The sequence below is a fragment of the Rutidosis leptorrhynchoides genome, chromosome 3, assembly GCF_046630445.1.
Source record: "Rutidosis leptorrhynchoides isolate AG116_Rl617_1_P2 chromosome 3, CSIRO_AGI_Rlap_v1, whole genome shotgun sequence".
NCBI classification, from domain to species: Eukaryota; Viridiplantae; Streptophyta; class Magnoliopsida; order Asterales; family Asteraceae; genus Rutidosis; species Rutidosis leptorrhynchoides.
Window position 1 is genome coordinate 694,053,338 of NC_092335.1, and position 24,277 is coordinate 694,077,614.

Below are 24,277 nucleotides of genomic sequence, written 5' to 3' on the forward strand. Positions count from 1 at the left end.
CGCGTATTATATGTACATAGTTTTATACTTTTACTAATCTTTAACTTTACATTTACTTTACTTTACTTTACTTTAACTTTAATAATTCATACTTTAATAATTCACTTTAATAATTCATACTTTAATAATTCACTTTAATAATTCATACTTTAATAATTCACTTTAATAATTCAAAAATCTATTATAAATAGAATTTAATAGGTTTCATTATTTCATAGAAACTTGAAAATATATTTCTCTAAACTCTCTCAATCGAATTACATATATATATTTACTTAGTATTATTTCAAGATATTATTAGTATACATAAAATACTACGACGGAGTTATATTCAGACGATTTCAAAATAAGTTTTCAAACGGGAAAGAGCTAAGGAAATTATGGGTTATAGCTATGGAGGTTATGGGTATTGTTCGAGGGTATTGCTCGTCAGGTCAACCTAACGTTTATCATTTTCGTTGCGTCTACGTACTTTCCTGCAATATTGAATCACAATATTGATACGTTCGTGAATCCGAGACAAACCCTGCACTTGTTCAGTGCCATCATATACATAATTGCTACAAAATACAGTATTGTGAGTTTCATTACTCCCTTTTTATATATATTTTTGGGCTGGGACTGAGAATACATGCGCTGTTTTTATAAATGTTTTACGAAATAGGCACAAGTACTAAAACTAATTCTACGTGGGTTTAAACCAGAAATATACCCTTAGCTTGGTAACATTAAACTACTTGTCTATGTACGGTAGGCGCGAATCCTAAAGATAGATCTGTTGGGCCTGACAAACCCCATCCTGACTATGGGATGCTTTAGTACTTCGAGGTTATTTTAAACACACCTGATCTGGTGTACTTCAGAGGGTAAAACATGAACGTTAAGGCTTGTTACCGGGTGCCTACAACTTATAGAATACTTTTATACACTTGCGAGTGTACGGATATTTATGGAAACTGAAATCTTGTGGTCTATTACTATTACGGAAATGATTGATTATGATAAACTAATGAACTCACCAACCTTTTGGTTGACACTTTAAAGCATATTTATTCTCAGGTATTAAAGAAATCTTTCGCTGTGCATTAGCTCATTTTAAGGATATTACTTGGAGTCATTCATGACATACTTTGAAAGACGTTGCATTCGAGTCGTTGAGTTCATCAAGATTAATATTAAGTCAATTATAGTTGGATGTAATATGAAATGGTATGCATGCCGTCAATTTTTGATGTAAAGAAAGTTTGTCTTTTAAAAACGAATGCAATGTTTGTAAAACGTATCATATAGAGGTCAAATACCTCGCGATGTAATCAACTATTGTGAATCGTTTATAATGTATATGAATGGGTCCTTTCAGTTGGTATCAGAGCGGTGGTCTTAGCGAACCAGGTCTTGCATTAGTGTGTCTAACAGATAGTCGTTAAGATGCATTAGTGAGTCTGGACTTCGACCGTGTCTGCATGTCAAAAGTTTTGCTTATCATTTTTAGTCGGAAATCATCTGCTTATCATCCTTAGAAAACTACCTGCTTATCATTCTTAAGTCTAGACGCGTTTTCCTGCATTTATTGCAAAATATTGTATAGACAAATTCACACCTTAGCATATCTGCTAATTAATATCTTAGCGTATCTGTTACTGTGAACTTTGACTGACATCTTTTAAAGATTCCTCCGTAATTTATGGAATTTTGGTATTATATACACATATGTAAATTATATATTGAAGAATACCAAATCTAAATTCTACAATCTATTTCATACCAAAAATTCTTTCCCTGATCATACAAGATGGATCTCTCAACCAGTTCGAACTCCTCAGATTCCGAAAGCTATTCCGATATGAATATCTACCTGAGCTCCGAAAGCAGCTTCACCGGAATGGATCAACCAATCTCCCATCATCTATTCTGGATGAATTGGGGATGGATTCGTAGTCTACTCAATCATTGGAGACAAGAAGAAGGCGATCCTTTCCATCCACCACATTGCCCTCTTGGAGATGAACCTGAAGCACTTACCGGCGAACCTATTCAAGACACCATTTTCTCACTCATTGCTAGAGTATCTCGTCACGATTATATACTATCTCATATTATGAATCTTATTCATCCGCTCGCTCCAACCGCCAATCATCCCGGTGTACTAGCAGAAGTTAACGAACTTCGCGCTCGAGTAGTGGCTCTGGAACATATGGTGCAAAGATTACAAACACCATCAGCAGCACCAGCAGCATAAGCAGTACCGCCAGTAACATCAATATCGCAAGCCTCAATACCCTAAGCACCAGCAGCATCACTGGCATCAACGGTATCACCATCATCAACACCAACAGTATCATTACCACTATCAATAATCACGTCCGCATCACACGCCTCAACATCACAACCTGTACCTCGGATATCAACATCACATGCACCATAAATACCAAGGAGTACCAACAACAACAAACGATGAAGTATTGATCGGAGAAACATTCTGCGGTGATTATGTAATCTCTAAAGTCTTAGAGATTATCTATTTCAGCCTTAACCATAAATCAGATAAGTGGACAGAAATGATAGAAAGAAGAATTGAAACCCTGACAAGAATGGTGTGTGATTTACAAGCTAGACTTGTTATACCAGCATCATCAGCACTAGCAGCACTTATAACATATAAGCTCCGCCAGTTCAAGAAATTACTGTGGATATCATCACAAATCAACAACACGTATATTGTATCAACGAGTTATGAAGTATTAACTCATTCTTTCTGAAGAACTTATAGATATTTATATATATGAATTCTGAAACTATAATAAATCTTTCATACTAAGCTATTGAGTATGAATTGAAAAAGGGTAGATACTACTCGGTTAAATTCATATTACTAATATGCTATGATGTACATCCTTCGTTAACAACCTAACCATCGTTAACTTCAATCTCTGCTTCAATTAAATGAATTCAGTTTCATAATAAACCAAGTGTATCATTCAACAACATGTTTGATTTTACACTTTCATCTTCGATGCACTCGAAACTTTCTAGAAAACAACATTCGTATCTTGCGAAGTTAGCAAGTGTTTTATGAGCATCAGCATAATTCACTAAGAAAATATCTATAAGAATAAATAATAAAGTATTAATCACAGTAGTGAAATACTTTGTGAAGATTATGAAATCTCTAATGTTTTAGAGATTATTCATTTCTAATTCAAGCCGAAAATCAAATGAGCTTAATATGATATTAACTCATTAAATCTGTATGACATCGAAAGAAAATATACATATATTTTCATAAAGATTGTAATAAAATTCTCTGGTACAAAACATTACTCGTGATTTTTTTTTAACGGGTAGGTAATACCCGAGAGATATTTAAATTCACAATTAATATGTTACATTCTTCGATTCTGATTCAACAATCATCAACTATACTCCCTACTTTCACAACAATACACATTCTTTTATAGAAATCAAAACAACCATACTCATTCGAATCTAATTACATATTCTGATTTTGAAATTTCAGAATTCAATTCGAGAAATAACCGAAATCATCACTCTTAGATTCCTGCACCTATCAAAACTATACTTTGATTTCAAAACTGTACTAGAACATCATTTCTATTCATGGAACCCAGAAGAATAATTGTAAAATTCAAAATCCTAGAACATCATATGTGTTCAAACCCTTCGAAATTCATGAAGACACGCGAGATGATGATCCAACCACACATTACCCACCATCATGCACCTGAAAAGCTCTCGAAACCAAAGTTATAGTTTAACATGTATCCGTGTCAGACCCTTTGACATTTATTACCAAATATAAATTTTCCACATCTTTCCAAAGTAGACAGTTTTGTCACAGCTCCAGCAAATCACCTTCAATTGTTTATCGATTTCCCCTTCATCATTGTTACCGGGGAACCTTTTATATCTCGCCACATTAGCAGTAAACTTATCAACAACTTCAATAAACTTCAACTTAAACCTCTCTGAAAAGTCATTATACTTATTCATTGAAACCCCATCATGTACTCACCTACATCCTGTAACAATAATTGTCATACCAACTACTGGGAATCAGCAATCAGTATTTTGAAATTCGCAGCGATTCTACGCCAACAGTTATATGTATACATATAACGCCTAACGCCAATACTTACATACTTTGAATGTGAACTTTCTGAAAAACACCCTGAATTACGAATTAGTTCTCAAAATGCTGATGAAGCAGCAAAAACTATAAACGACTTTAACAGTGAAAAGTTTGATGATAAGGAATGGTATGGTGGTAAAGCTGAGAAAAAGAGAAGGTTTGGAACTGGAAAACGGATTGAGTAGACCATGAAGGAGACCAAGGACAAATACAAGGACCAAACACTGTATTTAAAGAATCCTGATGATTCTATTTCTGATGAAGTCATTAACGAATACCTTGCTCCTTACTCTAAAACCTTTGCGGACAATATTCTTCATCATCATCTTATCTTAAATATTCTAAGATATCATCATATCTTCCATTATAAATATCCTCCATATTTCTGAAGATATTTCCATAACTATTCTTACCTGAAACCATTACCTCTTCATGCTATATGTGTTATATCATAAAAGAAACTATTTTAGTTCTAAATGCCGAAATCTTCGAGTTTAAAATATGAATGTTTTGAAGTAGTGTTGGGAACTGAAGCATGAGTTAGTATAATATAATGACACTTGATCAACATGATTATATTACAATAAGTCATGCTGAGTTTCTAATGGAACGTGATGATTCACAGAACATACCGTCATCATGTGCCCTTTACACGACTCTTACATTCTACCCAATTTCCAAAAATATTAAGAACATATCTTCTTGATAGTTCTATCTTTTCGGATATTCTGGTAATTTACCAAATCAAGATCGTGCAATTACGATTTCCTTCTTAAGAACATTAACTATGTTCATTCCAAAATCCATACCTACGAATTCCGGACCATTATTCGCTTGACTTGAAGTCGGGAAGAGGAGACAAAAGTATGGAACTCTTGAATATAAAAGAAAATATAAAGCTCGACAACAACACATAAATTACAAACCGTACATATCAATACGTATTGCCACGTAAAGGCACGAGAAAATTAAAAACACTATAACCCCAAGGTAATAGTAGAAGTGAATAAAATCCTCTGGTGGTAGATGAAAGAGAAGAATGACAGATATGAAAGTTAGGAGTATATCAAGAATCAGTACTGGATGGAGCATATTAAAGAATGTTTAAAGAATGAATTGAGGAGAAAGAATAGAAGATGTTAGATATGGAAAATAAGGAAAAGAAGGGGGTGGATTTATAGTAAAATATCCGACAGGTCAATCGAAACAGATTATTGCATTTAATCAAAGAAGATCCTGATTTCCTAAATCGCCGAAGAACCAAATCTTATTACAAAGATTTTCTTTAAATCGCATGAATTCCGGAAATCAATCATAACTACGTCATCAGTTAAAACGATTCTACATTTACTCATTTCACTCTCTTGCGGTAGCTTCACTTATACTCTTCATATAATCAAATTGTTTTATCTATATTACTCAATGATGATGAAACTCTATTATCAACTCATATTCGTCATGAAAACATTTTTATAGTTAGCCAAGACGACCTCGATCAAATTTCGGGACGAAATTTCTTTAACGGGTAGGTACTGTGATGACCCGGAAATTTTCGATCAAATTTATACTTTAATCTTTATATGTTTCTGACACGATAAGCAAAATCTGTAATATTGAGTCTCGAAAGTTTTGAAATCTATATTCATGTAATCAATTACCCTTTGACTATGCTCAACGATTCACGAACATTTATGTGTATACTGATATGTATATATAATATATACTTATTAATTGAAAACATTAACAAAGTATTAGATATAAAATACTTTACATAAAAGTATTTGTTTCAATATGTTTATCGATGGAATTAAAAGATAATATCATATGTTTAAATTATCATATACATTGAATTATGATTACGAGTCTCTGTTATGAGGTTCACGTTGATTTGAGAAATCATTTCTTTTTAACGGTATTTGGAATATTTGGTAATGTGATTTACAAGTAAGAACAAAAGTTTCATTAACGAGAATTAGACAAACGTTAGTGGAGATTCCTGCTTAACTTTCAATGCATGCTTTACAATGATTGTCTCGTGTCTTTTGGTAAGATAATGATTAGTTTTCATAATATTGAAAACGTTTTACGATATAGATAAAACCTTTTTAAAGGATGATTTGGAATATAATTAATTTTGGAAAGCCAAATTTATAAGTACTCGATTTAGTTTCAAGCGTACAAAAAGTTTTTAGTTTAAAAAGAACTTTATTATTAAACGTATATAACTTTGATAAATATCTAGAACCACTTTTGACAACTCATTACTTAACCAGTATGATAAAGATAACGATATTTATATTTTATTTTATTAAATATATATAACGATTTAAATTAATACGCGTATTATATGTACATAGTTTTATACTTTTACTATACTTTAACTTTACTTTTACTTTACTTTAACTTTAATAATTCATACTTTAATAATTCACTTTAATAATTCATACTTTAATAATTCACTTTAATAATTCATACTTTAATAATTCACTTTAATAATTCAAAAATCTTTTATAAATAGAATTCAATAGGTTTCATTATTTCATAGAAACTTGAAAATATATTTCTCTAAACTCTCTCAATCGAATTACATATATATATTTACTTAGTATTATTTCAAGATATTATTAGTATACATAAAATACTACGACGGAGTTATATTCAGACGATTTCAAAATAAGTTTTCAAATGGGATAGAGCTAAGGAAATTATGGGTTATAGCTATGGAGGTTATGGGTATTGTTCGAGGGTATTGCTCGTCAGGTCAACCTAACGTTTATCATTTTCGTTGCGTCTACGTACTTTCCTGCAATATTGAATCACAATATTGATACGTTCGTGAATCCGAGACAAACCCTGCACTTGTTCAGTGCCGTCATATACATAATTGCTACGAAATACAGTATTGTGAGTTTCATTTGCTCCCTTTTATATATATTTTTGGGACTGAGAATACATGCGCTGTTTTTATAAATGTTTTACGAAATAGGCACAAGTACTAAAACTAATTCTACGTGGGTTTAAACCAGAAATATACCCTTAGCTTGGTAACATTAAACTACTTGTCTATGTACGGTAGGCGCGAATCCTAAAGATAGATCTATTGGGCCTGACAAACCCCATCCTGACTATGGGATGCTTTAGTACTTCGAGGTTATTTTAAACACATCTGATATGGTGTACTTCAGAGGGTAAAACATGAACGTTAAGGCTTGTTACCGGGTGCCTACAACTTATAGAATACTTTTATACACTTGCGAGTGTACGGATATTTATGGAAACTGAAATCTTGTGGTCTATTACTATTACAGAAATGATTGATTATGATAAACTAATGAACTCACCAACCTTTTGGTTGACACTTTAAAGCATGTTTATTCTCAGGTATTAAAGAAATCTTCCGCTGTGCATTAGCTCATTTTAAGGATATTACTTGGAGTCATTCATGACATACTTTGAAAGACGTTGCATTCGAGTCATTGAGTTCATCATGATTAATATTAAGTCAATTATAGTTGGATGTAATATGAAATGGTATGCATGCCGTCAATTTTTGATGTAAAGAAAGTTTGTCTTTTAAAAACGAATGCAATGTTTGTAAAACGTATCATATAGAGGTCAAATACCTCGCGATGTAATCAACTATTGTGAATCGTTTATAATGTATATGAACGGGTCCTTTCAAATAGACATCTGAAACAGCTCAAAATTTTTGAGATTTAATTTAACAGACTTTGCTTATCGTGTCGAAATCATATCAAGATTAAGTTTAAATTTGGTCAGAAATTGCGGGGTCGTCACAGTTCCGACTTTAAAACCCGTAAAATAACCGTTACATAACCCAAACTAACTAATATAAAACTAAACTAATTTATATTTTATATATATATATATATATATATATATATATATATATATATATATATATATATATATATATATATATATATATATATATATATATATATATATATATATATATATAGTGTGAGCGGAGGGGTACGAAATACTATTATTTTTACTACGAAATACGACGAAATATGATACAAGTTTTAATTAATTTATTTACAAATGGGATATACCTAAACTCTGCTACAACACTATAGGCAGTGTACCTAATCGTAAAGTAGTATAGTTTTTAGTAAGTCCGGTTCGTTCCACAGGGAGACGGCTTATTTTACACTATATTTTAAACAACTATATTGACTTTTTTGCTCAGTTGGTCCCTCTATTATACCCCAAATCGCTAGTTTGGTCCCTCGGTTTTTAATTTGGCAATCAGCGTCCCTGAGTTATTTTGATTTTGCAATTGGCGTCCCTCCGTCAAATTTTTGTTAAAAAGGTCCGTTAACCTTGTCATGTGCAATGCATGTGAGGGTAAAATTGTCTTTTTACTAAGACAAGGGACCACCGGCGCAAAAATATCTTAACTAAAAGTGAGGGACCACTGGCGCAAAAAAAAAACATATAATTTTTCTCTTTTTTTTTCTTTTCTTTTTTTCTGTTCTTTTTTTTCTCTTTTTTTTTAAATTTTTTTCCTTTTTTTCTTTTTTTTTAACTTTTTTTTGGATCGAAATAATACAACAAACTTCACTCTAATTACACTTTTCTACATAAATAAAAACATAAAAATTTTCTCTTTTTTTTTTCTTTTCTTTTTTTTTCTGTTCTTTTTTTTTCTTTTCTTTTTCTCTTTTTTTTTTAATTTGTTTCCTTTTTAACTATTAACTTTACTGGAAATATAACATGATAATAATTTTTTAGTGAAATTTTATTTTATGCATAAAAATTAACAATGTTCAATTTTGACATTTTACGTGTTAAGCCATATATCAATTTTAAAATGCCAAACACTTAAAAAGTGATTATTCAATTTTTGCGACATTAAACAGCATAATCGAATCCAAACACTCAACTAATGAAATGCGTTTTCTCACATCTGATTATTTCATTTTGATTATTTAAAACGCATAATCTGTTTTCAAAACGCAATCCCAAACACCCGCTTAATAACAACCCTTAAAGTTGTCAATAAGAAATTCGAACAAGAAATTTAATAATAATAATAATAATATTAATAATAACAACCATTAAAGTTGTCAATAAAAAATTCGAACACACAATATAATAATATTAATAATAACTTTTCTAATAACAACCCTTAATGGTTGTTATTAGAAAAGTTATTATTATTATTATTATTATTATTATTATTATTATTATTATTATTATTATTATTATTATTATATTACGAGTTCGAATTTCTTATTGACAACTTTAAGGGTTGTTATTAAATCGGGAATAAAAAGATTCAAGAAAAAAGCCAAGTGTGGGGAGATTTGTCAATATATATGAACTGTTATCACAAGAGTAGCCGACTTCGGTACAATGAATGCAGTGCCGTTGTCCTGAACACGAGGATAACTGATGTGCATAGAGGTGTATACGAAATAGTTATATATTTATTATGAAATACTATTAAATAAGATACAATTTTTCACAAGTTATTTATTTATTTATAGAGTGAATATACCTAAACCTTGCTACAACACTTATAGGCAGTATACCTAATTGTACAGTAGTGTAGTTTTTAGTAAGTCCGGTTCGTTCCACAGGGAGCTAGCCAAGTTTAACGCTATATTTTTAAAACTATATTTGTATAAATATAAATATATATAAGTAGTATTATTATTATAAAAGGGGGTTTTTACCGTTTAATGACCGGTTTGTCGATTTAAAAACTTAAGTCGCAGTTAAAACCTAATGTAAAATATTAAATATATAAAAGACTTAATTTAAAGCGTAAAGTAAATGACAATAATTAAAGTGCGATAAATAAAAGTGCGATAAATAAAATGACAATAAATAAAATTACGATAATTAAAAAGTACGATAATTAAAATGACAATAAATTAAAGTACGATAATTAAAAGTGCAATTAAATAGGAAATAAAGGAATTATGCTTATTTAAACTTCCGTAATCATGATGTTTGACGTGTTGATTTTAGTTTATTACCATGGGTTAATTGTCCTTTGTCCTGGATTATTCAATATGTTCGTCTGGTTTTTGCCCATAACAGTCCATCAGTCATAAATATAAAGTGCGAGTGTCCTCGTCAAATTATCCTTATATCCGAAGTCAAATATTCCAACTAATTGGGGACTTAAACTATAATTACACCAATTTTCCTTGTATATAATTTACCCCTGTTTTAATAAGTCCATTGACTATTAATCCATTCCCGTGTCCGGTTAAATGAACGATTATTAGTACTTATAAATATCCCGCCCATCGTGTCCGATCGAGTGTATATGGTTATTTATAGGTACATCCAATTGTAAATCTTTATATTAAATTAACAAACTATCATTCAATTAAACAAATATAAAGCCCATTAATAGCCCATAGTCTAGTTTCCACAAGTGTCGTTCTTTTGTCCAAACCCCAATTATGGTACAAAGCCCAATTACCCCGTCTTAAATATTTAGCACAACATCATGATTACTTCGGCTTAAATAAGCATAATAATAACTTAGCTACGAGACATTAATTTAAAAAGGTTGAACATAACTTACAATGATTAATAATAGCGTAGCGTTACACGGATAGAATTTCGACTTACGCACTTACAACATTCGATAACATACCCTTATTATTATTAAAATTAAAATTAAAATTAAATATATATATATATATATATATATATATATATATATATATATATATATATATATATATATATATTACGTTGAGAGATAGAGAGGATAGATGGTATGTTTTGCTCGAGCACCAAACGGCTTTTTATAGGAGTGTGGCTAGAAAAAGTAAGCCATGCGATCGCATGGGAATATAGCCTCCAGGCCATGCGATCGCATGGAGCAAGAATCCAGCTCACATACTTTGTTTTCTTATTTGCCAACGGTTTTATATATTATATATATATATATATATATATATATATATATATATATATATATATATATATATATATATATATATAATTTTTAAGAATTAATTATATATTATATTTTATTCATGTGCATAGTTGACTTGTAATTTTTAGTCCGTTGCGTCGTGCGTTGAGAGTTGACTCTGGTCCCAGTTTCGGATTTTCGAACGTCCTTTCGTACTATTTTATATCTTGTACTTTGCGTTTTGCGGCTCATACTCTTGTAACTTTTAGACGTTTCTCATCAATAATTTGAACCACTTTAATTGTACTTTGTACTTTTGAGCTTTTTGGTCGTTTGCGTCTTCAATTCGTCGAATCTGTCTTTTGTCTTCACCTTTTATTATTTAAACGAATATCACTTGTAAATAGAACAATTGCAACTAAAAGCTTGTCTTTCTTGAGGGATAATGCTATGAAATATTTGTTCGTTTTTAGCATTATCAAATATTCCCACACTTGAGCGTTGCTTGTCCTCAAGTAATATAGTCTTGAAATAAAAATATTAGAATCACTTCTTTATTCTTCACACTTTGTATATCAGTGATTTCTATACGGCGGTATGAACAATGGTAGTAACGATGTGATTTACAGTCCCACATGACTATGAAAATTTAGATCCTTAAGGAAATAGGATCTTTATGAAAACATTTGATCTTTTGAAAATTAAATCTAGCTTTTACCCTAGATAAGTTTTCCGGAATAACCCTTCACCGGTGTTTGCAAATTGTTTTTGTGGGTTTTGTGGGTTTTGTGGGTTTTAGATTTGAAAATTTTAGCTCAAAACTTGCGGTTTTATGTCACCCACTTGCTAACCTTGTATTGGGAAAACAACACGTCCAGTATACTTGCTCCGTATATTACCTTTCGGTAAACTACCGTCCGGTTGTAAAGGAATGCGTTGAACAAGCAACTGTTAAGGCAATGTCCCGTGACATGCTTTTGATTATGGTCTATATCGTGTCGGATGCAGTTAATATCCTTTGTAGGAGCAATAGTAAAGATCACCCTATAGTTTTTCGGTCTGGCATAAGGTCCTGTCTTTGACCATGCTATGCAACCACCGTTCTTACAGTTGACACGCGATTTGGTTCAGGTGACCTAATGAATTCTAGGTGAATTCCTAGGATTTTACGTTCAATGGTAATGAACGCATTGAAAATGGGTTTTCAGAAAACAAATCGGTTTGTAATTTTGATCAAAATATTTTCTCGTTCAAGCTCGAGTTTAGATATCATCGAATTCCATGAGTTTGTAATTCTCAATCTTTAAGGTCAATCTCAAGGATTGAGTAATATCAGACTTAAAAGCTGATTTTTGATCTTTAAGGAGATTATCCTTTCTGGGGATCTGATTCATTAGTCTTATAAGCTAATTTGCACGGTGCCCCCCATTGTACGAGACAGATCCTCCCATGGTTAGGATAAGTCTGACCACTTGGCGACCCTGTTTGATGCTGAGGTCCGTGGATTCCCAGCTGATTTTCGAGAAAACTTTTCAAGGTTTTTCGTAGACTCTACAACTGGTCTGGACGACAACTTCCTGACCTAAATCAAGAAGCGCGTGTCTTTTTCGAAAGACTTTACTTCCTTTTAATGATGGAATTGATTCATCGTGTAGATCCATCTTTCTTTCAAATATATTACAATTTACCGCGTAAAACGGTTAATTTTGTCCAAAACAAAAGTATCTTCAATTATTCGTACAAAAATATGTGATATATGTTTTAAATAACTTGGTATATTTTTCCCACAATTGGCTTTTATTTTCCTTTCTTTGCCTTTTTATTGTCCTCTATTCCATTTTAAATGAATTCTAACATTTTGGGTTGTTTCTCAATTTATGTCCTTTCCGAGGTAACAATAATTTCGGTGTTAATGCCTAGTTTTATCGTTCATAAATTTGTATAAACATGATTTTGAATTCATTTATTTGAAAATTTTGAAAAATTTTACTAGAATTGGGTAGTCAGTATATAAGACTAGGATGTTCTTTATTATCAGAGAGCACTAGATTCTAATACAACTACTGCGTTACTAGTATTTTTAATGGTAACCAAGTGTTTAAGTTTAAAATTTTAAATATCCGAAAGAATTTAACCCCTTCCCACATTTAAGATCTTGCAATGCTCTCATTTGTAAGAAATCGGTAACAATTTAAATTATTGAGGGTGATTAGCGTAGAAAAATGATTAAATTTTACCAAAGTTTCCAAACATATTGGCGTTTGTTTGTTGAATGATAAATGGTGCACATCATTTGTTCATTCGGTCTTGTTGTTACACCACATTTGTTTTTCGTTTTGTCGTCAAAATTAGTAGCTTTTGCTGAACTTAATGCCAGTCTTTGAAAATGCGCGATTTTACCCTGTTGTGTACAATTGACAATATACATACATACAAATAATAACATGCATGGTAATTTGAAATGGGACTTAACATCTCACTTTCAAATCAAATATGAAATATTAGTACAACATAATAAAAATGTTAAAACTTACATAAAAGTATCACAATATAATATGTTTAAACATAAATAAATAAAAATAATAAAAATAAAAATCACCAACGGGAACTATATCTATCTGGATAGGGGTTCCAGTTCATGTCGTTGGGCGGGTTCCATGGTTGGTTATAGGTGTACTGATAGGCCTGGTTAGGGTCGTAGAGAGTAAATGTTGGTCTCATATCGGGCTGGTGTGGAGGATAGTAAGCAGGTCGGGTCTGTACGTAGTTATTTGGTACCTGAGGTGATAGCTGGCTCATGATCTGATGCTGATGATAGTGCCATCTATCATACTGTCATTGCCTGGAATGATCGTACACATTCTGGGCTTGCCACTGCTCGTACCGACTATGTCTATCCTCGTTTGTCATTTCTACCTCATCTATACGCTGGTAGATGTCAGTCATAGCCTCCCTAATGACATCCCTAATGTCATCTGCTTCCTCCATTTCCTCATCTGAACCTCTCTCTGTAGTGACCCGAACTTTTCCATGTTTATATATATTAATTGAGATTGATATTTACATGACTAAATGTTTCCAACGTGTTAAGCAATCAAACTTGTTAAGACTTGATTAAATGAAATAAGTTTCATATAGACAATTGATCACCCATGTTGACCGGCGATTCACGAACGTTACAAAATTGTAAAAACTACATGTTGTGGTATATATAGACATAGATATATGGTTGACATAATATTATGATGAGTAAGTATCTCACTAAGTATATTAAGAATGTGTGATATACATAAGAAATGAGATTACTAAGTTAAAAAACTAGAAATGATATATATAACGATTATCGTTATGATAACGTCTACTAAATACATATGTATCATATTAAGATATTGATACACTATATTTAACATGATAAAATGATATTTAAATATATCATTAAGTGTGTTAACAATGAACTACATATGTAAAAACAAGACTACTAACTCAAGAATTGCGAAACGAGACTTATATGTAACGATTATCGTTGTAACGATATTTTAATGTATATATCATATTAAGAGATATTCATACATCATAATATCATGATAATATAATAATTTAACATCTCATTTGATATAATAAACATTGGGTTAACAACATTAATTGAGATCGTTAACTTAAAGGTTTCAAAACAACACTTACATGTAACGACTAACAAAGACTTAACGACTCCATTAGAATGTATATACATGTTGTGTTTTGGTATGTATTCTTACAATTTTGAAAGACTTCAAGACACATATCAAAGTACTTCTACTTAATAAAAATGCTTACAATTACATCCTCGTTCAGTTTCATCAACAATACTACTCGTATGCACCCGTATTCGTACTCGTACAATACACAGCTTTTAGATGTATGTACTATTGGTATATATACTCCAATGATTAGCTCTTAGCAGCCCATGTGAGTCACCTAACACATGTAGGAACCATCATTTGGAAACTAGCATGAAATATCTCATAAAATTACAAAAATATTAGTAATCATTCATGACATATTTACATGAAAACAAAATTGAATATCCTTTATATCTGATCCATATACCAACGACCAAAAACACCTACAAAACACTTTCATTATTCAATTTTCTTCATCTAATTTATCTCTCTCAAGTTCCATCTTCAAGTTCTAAGTGTTCTTCATAAATTCCATAAGTATAGTTTCATAAAAATCAAGAATACTTCCAAGTTTGCAAGTCTACTTCCAAGCTTTCTAATCCATTCCAAGTAATCATATAAGATCAAGGAAACTTTGTTATTTACAGTAGGTTATCTTTCTAATTCAAGGTAATATTCATATTCAAACTTTGATTCAATTTCTACAACTATAACAATCTTATTTTGAGTGAAAATCTTACTTGAACTGTTTTCGTGTCATGATTCTGTTTCAAGAACTTTCAAGCCATCCAAGGATCCTTTGAAGCTAGATCCATTTTTCTCATTTCCAGTAGTTTTATACAAAAAAATTGAGGTAGTAATGATGTTCATAACATCATTCGATTTATACATATAAAGCTATCTTATTCGAAGGTTTAAACTTGTAATCACTAGAACATAGTTTAGTTAATTCTAAACTTGTTCGCAAACAAAAGTTAATCCTTCTAACTTGACTTTTAAAATAAACTAAACACATGTTCTATATCTATATGATATGCTAACTTAATGATTTAAAACCTGGAAACACGATGAACACCATAAAATCGGATATACGCCGTCGTAGTGAAACCGGGGGCTGTTTTGGTTTGGATAATTAAAAAATATGATAAACTTTGATTTAAAAGTTGTTCTTCTGGGAAAATAATTTTTCATATGAACATGAAACTATATCCAAAAATCTTGGTTAAACTCAAAGTGAAAGAATGTTTTTCAAAATGGTCATCAAGATGTCGTTCTTTCGATGGAAATGACTACCTCTTTAGTAATTGACATGTAACTTAAATTTTCAATTATAAACCTATATATTTTCTATTTGGATTCTTAAATTAGAGTTAAATATAAAACCATAGCAATTTGATTCACTCAAAATGGATTTAAAATGAAGAAGTTATGGGTAAAACAAGATTGGATATTTTTGATCTTTTTAGCTACGGAAAATGTTTAACAAATCTATACAAATCATATCCTAGCTAACTTATATTGTATTATACATGTATTCTAATATATTATGTAATCTTGGGATACCATAGACACGTATGCAAATGTTTTGACATATCATATCGACCCATGTATATATATTGTTTGGAACAACCATAGACACTCTATATGCAGTAATGTTGGAGTTAGCTATACAGGGTTGAGGTTGATTCCAAAAATATATATACTTTGAGTTGTGATCTAGCCTGAGACGTATATACACTGGGTCGTGGATTGATTCAAGATAATATATATCGATTTATTTCTGTACATCTAACTGTGGACAACTAGTTGTAGGTTAATAACGAGGACAGCTGACTTAATACACTCAAATCTTTAAAACATAATAAAAATGGTTGTAATTATATTTTGATCATACTTTGATATATATGTACATATTTGTATAGGTTCGTGAATCGATCCGTGGTCAAGTCTTATTTTCGAGGAAGGAAATATCTGTGAAAGTGAGTTATAGTCCCACTTTTAAAATCTAATATTTTTGGGATGAGAATACATGCAGGTTTTATAAATGATTTACAAAATAGACACAAGTACGTGAAACTACATTCTATGGTTGAATTATCGAAATTGAATATGCCCCTTTTTATTAAGTCTGGTAATCTAAGAATTAGGGAACAGACACCCTAATTGACGCGAATCCTAAAGATAGATCTATTGGGCCTAACAAACCCCATCCAAAGTACCGGATGCTTTAGTACTTCGAAATTTATATCATATCCGAAGGGTGTCCCGGAATGATGGGGATATTCTTATATATGCATCTTGTTAATGTCGGTTACCAGGTGTTCACCATATGAATAATTTTTATCTCTATGTATGGGATGTATATTGAAATATGAAATCTTGTGGTCTATTGTTACAATTTGATATATATAAGTTAAACCTATAATTCATCAACATTTTTGTTGACGTTTAAAGCATGTTTATTCTCAGGTGAATACTAAGAGCTTCCGCTGTTGCATACTAAAATAAGGACAAGATTTGGAGTCCATGTTTGTATGATATTGTGTAAAAACTGCATTCAAGAAACATATGTCGATGTAATATATTTCTATTGTAAACCATTATGTAATGGTCGTGTGTAAACAGTATATTTTAGATTATCATTATTTGATAATCTACGTAATGTTTTTAAAACCTTTATTGATAAAATAAAGGTTATGGTTGTTTTAAAAATGAATGCAGTCTTTGAAAAACGTCTCATATAGAGGTCAAAACCTCGCAACGAAATCAATTAATATGGAACGTTTATAATCAATATGAACGGGACATTTCAGTTGGTATCCGAGCGTTGGTCTTAGAGAACCATAAAATTTGCATTAGTGTGTCTTATCGAGTTTGTTAGGATGCATTAGTGAGTCTGGACTTCGACCGTGTTTTCTTTAAAAATGATTGCTTAACATTTTTGTTGGAAACTATATATTATTAACATGTAAATATTATGTGATATATTAATCTCTTAACATGTTTATATTGTGTGATAGATGTCTACCTCTAGCACAAGTCTCATTGACTCACTTAATAATAACGAAGAGTAGAATATATATTGGCAAGATTCACAAGTTCCTGAAGAACCGGAAGAAGAGAAAACGGAACCGGAAGAAGAGGAACCGGAAGAAGAGGAACTAGAAGAAGAGGAACCGGAAGAAGAAGAGGTTCCGGAGGGGGGAATAGTAGGAACCACGGAAAACCGGTCAAATAAAAGAAAATCCTCAACCAATGGACCAAAGTTAATAATGGTCAATGGTGTTTCCGCTAAGGAAGCAAAATATTACCAATTTTCCGATGAATCGGATCCTGATGAGGATTTCGATGATGTTATAGAAATTACCCCGACCCAATTTAATGAGGCAAAAGAAAATAATAAGGGAAAAGGCATCAAAATAGAGAAATCTAATTCCGACCCCGATGAACTTTATATGTACCGTCAACACCCGTATTTTCAATATCGTGACAATAACCCGGGAACCTCTAAACCACCAAGTTTTTCTAAACCAATGTGGAAAATGATGACTCGTATTAGAGGAACATCATATATCCCTAGAAGATTAGGAAAAAGAACCAAGTTCGAAGAAGAAGAAACCAGTGATTCAGATTAAAGGGGTGTGAGCATGTTGTGTAATAAATGTATTGTAGTGTGCGTGTACTTTTATGTTCTATGTAAAAATTGCTTGTATTGTTTGTTATTACGAATCTAATCCTTGCCTATTTTACAGTATAAAAACAAAATAGACGTTAAGGGTAGACAACCGAATATTTTAGAAGACCTACCAGAGGATATGATTGAGGAAATCTTGTCTAGAGTTGGTCAGAATTCATCAGCACATTTAGTTACGGCGAAATTAACTTGTCAAACATTTGAAAGACTTTCCAGAAATGCCTTAGTTTATAAAAGGCTTTCCTTTGATAGGTGGGGTATATCACATTGGGGAGACTTTAAGTTACACCGTGTTTTCTTTAAAGCGTTAAATACGGGGAACCCAAATGCAATTTTACGCTACGGGTTAAGAACCTATTTTGACTCAACATATCCCAACATAGGATTTCGTGAATTAGAAAGAGCTTCTAACATGCAACATAAAGAAGCATGTTATGCTTACAGGTTAGTGATGTTCGCTTCTTACCAAAGTGAGAAAAAGAACATCGGATTGCAGCTTTTAAATAAAACTTTCCCACAAAGTGACGGATTCAGTAGTTGGGGTGAGAAACAAGGTTTTTAGATTATTACGGGGCTGTTGGACATTATGAAACCCTCGTCCTTTTGACGACATTACAACATGCTGCCTAGCTAATGGTCATAACGGTTATTTTCCACAAGACCAAGGATGGGAAGTCGTCTTAGTAAAACCAGAATGCATGACTTGTTTCTGGACTTATGAATTATGTGTCTTTATTTCCTTTGCTGAACAACTTGCGTATTAACTAGATTTATCTTCAAAACTGTCCTGTATCATAGTGTACTATATTTTATGTTATATGTAATATAGCGAAGTTGTAAGTTTGAAGAATATTTGTATGTGATATATTATTATAATCAGTTTTTCATATGGAATTGTAGTAGTTGAATTGTATATTTGCTAAGTATGAACTTAACGGGTAGGTAGTACCCGAATTTAAAATTATAAAACGCTAATATGAAGAAAAAGCTTTTATAAATGAGTTCATATCTGCTACGAGATACTATTGACTACTCTTAATATTCTGTATGATTAAATTGTTTCATTTGACTATTTTGAAGGAAATGCCACCGACTACTCGACACACCTTGAATATGAGCGAAGAGGAATTTCGTGCCTTTCTTGCTTCAAACATAGCCGCAGTACAGGCCGTGCTACATGACAACAATAACACTGAATCTAGCAATACAGCTAACGGCACAAGAAATCGTGTAGGATACTCCTACAAGGAATTCACTGCCTGCAAACCTTCAGAATTTGATGGGACCGAAGGACCAATCGGATTGAAACGGTGGACCGAGAAAGTTGAATCGGTGTTTGCCATAAGTAAGTGTGCTGAAGGAGACAAAGTGAAGTACGCTACGCATACCTTCACAGGTATTGCGTTAACATGGTGGAATACCTATCTAGAGCAAGTGGGACAAGATGCTGCTTACGCACTACCATGGTCAGTATTCAAGCAATTGATGAATGAGAAGTACCGTTCGATAACCGAGGTTAATAAGCTCAAGTCAGAAATTAGAGGGTTACGAACACAGGGATTTGATATTACTTCGTACGAAAGACGATTCACAGAATTGTGCCTATTGTGTCCGAGAGCGTTCGAAAATGAGGAAGAGAAGATCGACGCGTTTGTGAAAGGGTTACCGGAGAGAATCCAAGAAGATATAAGTTCACACGATCCTGCCTCCATACAAAAGGCATGTAGAATGGCTCACAAACTAGTGAACCAGATTGAGGGAAGAATTAAAGAACAGGTGGTCGAAGAGGCCAACGTGAAGTTAGTCAAAAGAAAGTGGGAGGAAAACGGTGATAAGAGTCACCAAAACAACAACAACTATCCCAACAATGGCAACATCAATCGTAACTACAAGAAACGGCACAACAACAACAACAATAACTACAACAATCATCCCAACAACAATAACAACCGTAACAACAACAACAACAACAACAACAACAACAATCAGAAGCAGCTATGCCAAAGGTGTGAAAAGTATCACTCGGGGTTTTGCACCAAATTTTGCAACAAGTGTAAAAAGAAATGGTCATAGTGTAGCGAAGTGTGAGGTCTACGGACCAGGGGTTAACAGAACTAAAGGAACATATGGTGTCAGAACGAGTAATGGCGGAGCAAGTAGTGTCGGAGCAAGTTATGCCAATGTAGTTTGTTATAAATGTGGAAAACCGGGCCACATTATTAGAAATTCCCCGAAACAGGAGAACATGAATGGACAAGGCCGCGGAAGAGTTTTCAATATTAATGCGGCAGAGGCACAGGAAGACCCGGAGCTTGTTACGGGTACGTTTCTTATTGACAATAAATCTGCTTACGTTTTATTTGATTCGGGTGCGGATAGAAGCTATATGAGTAGAGATTTTTGTGCTAAATTAAGTTATCCATTGACGCCATTGGATAGTAAATTTTTACTCGAATTAGCAAACGGTAAATTAATTTCAGCAGATTATATATGCCGGAATCGAGAAATTAAACTGGGTAGCGAAATATTTAAGATTGATTTGATACCAGTAGAGTTAGGGAGTTTTGATGTAATAGTTGGCATGGACTGGCTGAAGGAGATGAAAGCAGAGATCGTATGTTAAAAAATGTAATTCGCATTGTACGAGAAGAAGGAGAATCCTTAATGGTGTACGGAGAAAAGGGCAACACGAAGCTACATCTTATTAGTAACTTGAAGGCACAAAAACTAATAAGAAAAGGTTGCTATGCTGTTCTAGCACACGTCGAGAAAGTACAAACTGAAGAAAAGAGCATCAATGATGTTCCCGTCACAAAAGAATTTCCCGATGTATTTCCGAAAGAATTACCGGGACTACCTCCACATCGATCTGTTGAATTTCAAATAGATCTTGTACCAGGAGCTGCACCAATAGCTCGTGCTCCTTACAGAATCGCACCCAGCGAGATGAAAGAACTGCAAAGCCAACTGCAAGAACTATTAGAACGTGGTTTCATTCGACCAAGCACATCACCATGGGGAGCTCCTGTTTTGTTTGTCAAGAAGAAGGATGGTACATTTAGGTTGTGTATTGACTACAGAGAGTTGAATAAACTTACCATCAAAAACCTTTATCCACTGCCGAGAATTGACAACTTATTTGATCAACTACAAGGCTCGTCGGTTTATTCGAAAATCGAGTTACGTTCTGGATATCATCAAATGCGAGTAAAGGAGGATGATATTCCAAAAACTGCTTTTCGGACGCGTTATGGTCATTACGAGTTTATAGTTATGCCGTTTGGATTGACTAATGCACCAGCTATGTTCATGGACCTTATAAACCGAGTGTGTGGGCCATATCTTGACAATTTTGTCATTGTTTTCATTGATGACATACTTATTTACTCAAAGAATGATCAAGAGCACGAAGAACATTTGAGAAAAGTGCTAGAAGTATTGAGGAAATAAAAACTGTACGCTAAGTTTTCAAAGTGTGCATTTTGGTTGGAATAAGTTCAATTCCTCGGTCACATAGTGAACAAAGAAGGTATCCAGGTGGACCCGGCAAATATCGAAACCGTTGAAAAGTGGGAAACCCCAAAAACTCCGAAGCATATACGTCAATTTTTAGGATTGGCTGGTTACTACAGAAGATTCATCCAAGATTTCTCCAAAATAGCAAAACCCTTGACTGCATTAACGTATAAAGGGAAGAAATTTGAATGGAAGGATGAACAAGAGAAGGCGTTTCAGTTATTGAAGAAAAAGCTAACTACGGCACCTATATTGTCATTGTCTGAAGGCAATGATGATTTTGTGATTTATTGTGACGCATCAAAGCAAGGTCTCAGTTGTGTATTAATGCAACGAACGAAGGTGATTGCTTATGCGTCTAGACAATTGAAGATTCACGAGCAAAATTATACAACTCACGATTTGGAATTGGGTGCTGTTGTTTTTGCATTAAAGACTTGGAGGCATTATTTATATGCGGTCAAAAGTATTATATATACCGACCACGAAAGTCTCCAATATATATTTAATCTGAAGCAACTGAATATGAGACAACGCAGGTGGATTGAACTGTTGAATGATTATGATTTTGAGATTCGATACCACCCGAGGAAGGCGAATGTGGTAGCCGACGCTTTGAGTAGAAAGGACAGAGAACCTATATGGGTAAAAGCTATGAATATAATTATTCGTACTAACCTTACTACTCAAATAAAGGAGGCGCAACAGGGGGTTGTAAAAGAAGGAAAGTTGAAGAACGAGATACCCAAAGGATCAGAGAAACATCTTAATATTCGGGAAGACGAAACCCGATATAGGGCTGATAGAATTTGGGTACCAAGGTTTGGAGATGTGAGAGAAATGGTACTTAAAGAAGCACATAAAACCAGATATTCAATACATCCCGGAGCGGGGAAGATGTATAAAGATCTCAAGAAACACTTTTGGTGGCCGGGTATGAAAGCCGATATTGCTAAATATGTAGGAGAATGTTTGACATGTTCTAAGGTCAAAGCTGAACATCAGAAACCATCAGGTCTACTACAACAACCTGAAATCCCGGAATGGAAATGGGAAAACATTACCATGGATTTCATTACTAAATTTCCAAGGACTGCAAGTGGTTATGATACTATTTGGGTAATAGTTGATCGTCTCACTAAGTCAGCATACTTCCTGCCAATGAGAGAAGATGACAAAATGGTGAAGTTGGCGTGATTGTATTTGAAGGATGTTGTCTCCAGACATGGAATACCCGTCTCTATTATCTCTGATAGGGATGGTAGATTTGTTTCAAGGTTCTGGCAAATGTTGCAACAAACATTGGGGACTCGTCTAGACATGAGTACTGCCTATCATCCACAAACTGATGGGCAAAGCGAAAGGACGATACAAACGCTTGAAGACATGCTACGAGCATGTGTTATTGATTTCGGAAATAGTTGGGATCGACACCTACCATTAGCAGAATTTTCCTACAACAACAGTTATCATTCTAGTATTGAGATGGCGCCGTTTGAGGCACTTTATGGTAGAAAGTCCAGGTCTCCGATTTGTTGGAATGAAGTGGGGGATAGACAGATTACGGGTCCGGAGATAATACAAGAAACTACCGAGAAAATCATCCAAATTCAACAACGATTGAAAACCGCCCAGAGTCGACAAAAGAGCTACGCGGACAGTAAAAGAAAAGATATAGAGTTTGAAATTGGAGAAATGGTCATGCTTAAGGTTTCACCTTGGAAAGGCGTTGTTCGATTTGGTAAACGGGGGAAACTAAATCCAAGGTACATTGGACCATTCAAGATTATAGATCGTGTCGGACCAGTAGCTTACCAACTGGAGCTACCTCAACAACTCTCGGCTGTACATAACACTTTCCACGTCTCGAATTTGAAGAAATGTTTTGCTAAAGAAGATCTCACTATTCCTTTGGACGAAATCCAAATCAATGAAAAACTTCAGTTCATTGAAGAACCCGTCGAAATAATGGATCATGAGGTTAAGAGACTTAAGTAAAACAAGATACCGATTGTTAAGGTTCGATGGAATGCTCGTAGAGGACCTGAGTTCACTTGGGAGCGTGAAGATCAGATGAAGAAGAAATACCCGCATATATTTCCGGAAGATTCGTCAACACCTTCAACAGCTTAAAATTTTGGGACGAAATTTATTTAACGGGTAGGTACTGTAGTGACCCGAACTTTTCCATTTTTATATATATTAATTGAGATTGATATTTACATGACTAAATGTTTCCAACGTGTTAAGCAATCAAACTTTTTAAGACTTGATTAAATGAAATAAGTTTCATATAGACAATTGATCACCCATGTTGACCGGCGATTCACGAACGTTACAAAATT